Below are 3999 nucleotides of genomic sequence, written 5' to 3' on the forward strand. Positions count from 1 at the left end.
CACAGATTTCATAATCAAATTTAGAAGAATCTCATGTAATAAAAATTGCAAATTACAAAACTAAAGCTTCAAAAAAAGTATATTTTGAAAAGTACAAAATGTTATTCATTTACCTTATTTACTAAATGATAAGCTATAAAGATCCAATTTTTGTCTTGCAGTTTAATGAGTTCCCTTTTTGCCATATTTGCTTTTTGTATTCAGATGTTAAAACCAGCACCTTCTGTACTTTATAACAAAGCCTAACCAATCATTTACATTGTATACACTGTGGATCCAGATGCCTAACCAATCACTTACATTGTATCCATTCTGGATCCACTGTACCTAACCCATCAATTACATTATATACATACATGCTGGATCCAGGTTACCTAACAATCCCATCAATTACATTGTATACAACCTGGACCCATGGTGCCTAACAGATCATCTACATTGTTTACATTCTGTGCCTGAGAATTACATTGTATACATTCTGTTCCTGAGAACATTTACATTGTATACATCTGAGAAGATTTCACCTCCTGCACTTTACCCACAGTGTAACAGATCTTTTACATTGTATACAGTTGTGCCTAAGAACCACGTTTCTCTCCTGGTGCTGAGGCTCAGGGATACAAACAGCCACCATGTTCATATGTTCAAGTAATAGTGACAATGGTTCTGAAAGTTCCTGTGAGTATATCTGGCATACATCTTAGAATGTGGGATCCTGCCAAAAGGCTCAGGGACATTGAAACAAGACTAAAAAATGTCATCCACAGTGTTCTGATGATGCTCCAAACAGCCAAGATGGAAGGAACAGCTCTGTCCCCGACACAAATCTGATGGTGTTGTTTTAATCCAAAATGCAACCTGAAGATTTCATTCACAAGTGAACAATCTCCTCTGAGGCTTGCCACTAGAATCTCTTAGCATGACATCGGTAAACCAGTGGATATGAGCCCGACAATGATTGAACACATGAATGAACTTGTAGGACACCACTCTGCTTATGTGAGCATCATTTCAGATGATGTTCTGGCCCACAACAATCTGTGACGTTGAAGGGACAAACCCTCCACTGACATTTCAGTTAGTCTGCACAAGTGAAGTTAACAGCACAATATGGGTGTTTCACAGCATAGAGTAGATGCTGGATATATGGGTTATCTCTAGCCTCTTTAGGATCATGAGTGCTTAATTCTGATCCCTTCTGGGGCTTCCCATGGGCCTGGGACTTCAGTGAGCCATGGTCTGAGTTGCATTGCTGCAGCAGAGCCTTCCCCACCATGGGGCCTTTTCCGGCACCACACAGAGCTACAGCCATGAAGCCTGCAGCCCTTGCCATCCTTGCTGCCTCCTCCAGCTCCTAATTCCCTTCAGCTGACTCTAAGATGCCGCTCGAGGGATAAAGTTTGAGTAAGAATGTTTAAAAAATAGCAACTTTTACTTAATCATAAAAAATATTACTTAATTTCAAGTGTATCAAAACTGAGTTCTTGCTTTTTATTTTCTTGTGAGGAAGCTGTTTGGCTAGATATACAATGGATATGAGATAAATAATGCTGCACATGCTAATGAAATTCTATAATCAATGTGTGGACTTGATTTATATTTTATGAGCTTTTAAAGCCAATCATAGAAGAAATGAGGGAAACAAATATTGAAATGGATAAAAATATTTAAGATCAAATATTCATTATGCAATTAGGACTTGGTTTTAAGCCAGATTCAAGGACATAGCTCATTGACTATGGCTCTCTGCTCTTCCAGAGAACTCCATTTCAGATATTGGCACCCAAATTAAGTATGCCACAACCGTGTAGAACTATCTCCTTGATAATCTATGCCCTCTTCTGGCCTTTGCTGTCATCCGCACATACATTCACACATACACATAAATAAAATAATAACAAACCTTAAAATAATAAAGTGTAGAATGCGAAAAACATCAACTCTGCATTTTAATTTTAATTTAAGATTTTAAGTGATTATTCATATTTGTTTAATATTATCTGGTACTAGTAAACTACAGTCATGTTATCATTTGTGCTTCTAAAAATTATTTCAGTGTCCAGATCATGGAATGTGAAATCATTGTTTGGAAAAAAGAGAAGTAAAAGAATTAAAGGACAGGAATCTGTATGGGGGAAAGTGTATACCACCAGTTATCATTTGTATTTTTGTTAACTTTAAAAAGGGTTTATATAAATAGAAAATATGACATTGTTAAGCTCAATGATTGAAATACACACAACCACATTACACATATGATTTGCTTTGGAGATAAATACCCATTCAAGGTTTTAATTGGCAAATTTTATAATAATGTATCAGTAACAAATTTGAAAGTTTTTTCTTCTGCTAATGAAGTAGACATAATGCATCAAGCCATCTGAGTTGGTAATGTTGATTACTGATAAGTGAATAGGACATTTTTTTCTACTTGGATGAATTAATTTTGGCTCACAGTTTGAGGAGCTAATGTCCCTTATGGCAAGGGAAGACATAGCAACATGAGGGTGAGGCAGCTGACCCCATTGTGTCTGCAATTGGAAAACAGAATGGTGAATCCTGGATATCCAATAGCTTTCTCCTTTGTATTCAGCCAAGGACCCCACAGGTTGGTTTTGTAATTTGACATCTTGTAGATATAGGAAAAATATCAGTATAAACCCTTACAGTTGACTATACTTCTATATATATAGGAGATTATACCCCATGTAACCTTCTATCATCATCCATAGTTATTTCCTAAGCACATATCACCACCTTATCTCAATGTGCTACTGCTGTTATAGGGTCATTGAAACTTGTTTTTACTGGTTTGCCCATCTCTGGTCTGGAAAAAAAAAATAAAGAGCAGGACTGTGTTCTAACAGAGGTCAATCTTAATCTTAATGTGTTTTTGTAAATGCTATTTTGAGCTTAATTTGATAGTACTATTATCATTCTTATTTGAAACATTTCTGAATAACTGTTAACCATGATTTTTTTCCCAGAAAATGACAATATAGTTTGAGATTGCTTTCCCTTGTTGCTATAGACTTTACAATTGTAATTATAGAGTTTAAAAGTACCAAATTTATACTGACTCTTTGAATGGTATAGTTTTCATTTCATATCAGTATGATTCTAGAAGCCAGTGGAGATATTGGCTTTGTTTTTATAAATCTCAATATTAACAGTACTGTTAGGTAAAACCCTGTCTCCATCGTCTAATGGATGATAAAATGTACAAACGAATTTTATGGCAGATTAGCTCCTTTGCTGTCTCAGGAGAGGCTTGTCCAGTTGTCAGCATGCAAAATTCAGCAGCTGTGTTATAAGCATGTCAGGTCTGTATTTGCCCTATTAATGGAGGTAGAATTGCTACAGTACCAAGTGCTTCTTCGAGTTTGGCCACATTTCTACTTACTTTTAATTTCTAAAATCTCATTGTCTAGTAAACATGATAGAGTGGTGATGGTTATTCATAGATGGGTTGTTAATTTTCAGTTCAACTTTTTAAATTCAGTAGTTTATTTTACTTATGCTCCCAAAATGTATAAGATAATCATTGTGTTCATATATGCTCTGTTGGAATTTTAAATGGATATCTTTTGTTTTTTGGCTGATTTATTTTACTGCACAAAAAGATCCTAAGACCCTGTGATACATTACACTTAACCACTTGGTTCTCCCTTTTGACTTTTTAAAATGAGCAGCAAGTTTATTTCAAGTGCTGAAAATAATTGGCTTGCCTAGGACTATTACAAAACAACAAATGGGTGTCAGACTTCAGGGAGGTCTGAATGATCTTCCCAGTTTGATGTACATTCAAGGCCTGCCTCCTGGTCCTCACTAAAATATGTTTTTGGTAGAAACTGAGTTAATCCTTTCCAGATATTCAAACTCATTCCCATAGGCAGCAAGCTAAACTATCAGTTCTAACACTGACTCTGTCTGCTCATTGTTCCATCTACCTCTCATGGCTTAAGCTTTTAGCTGCATACACAATGAGATTTCATTTGC

At 35.8% G+C, this 3999-nt stretch overlaps 1 pseudogene; it reads right to left on the reverse strand.

The window, feature by feature from the left end:
• Nucleotides 1-636: 636 nt before the first annotated feature.
• On the reverse strand, nt 637-1333 carry LOC127220203 (mitochondrial inner membrane protease ATP23 homolog; annotated as a pseudogene).
• Nucleotides 1334-3999: the final 2666 nt, after the last annotated feature.

This window comes from Phodopus roborovskii, unplaced genomic scaffold (assembly GCF_943737965.1).
Source record: "Phodopus roborovskii unplaced genomic scaffold, PHOROB, whole genome shotgun sequence".
Lineage (NCBI taxonomy): Eukaryota > Metazoa > Chordata > Mammalia > Rodentia > Cricetidae > Phodopus > Phodopus roborovskii.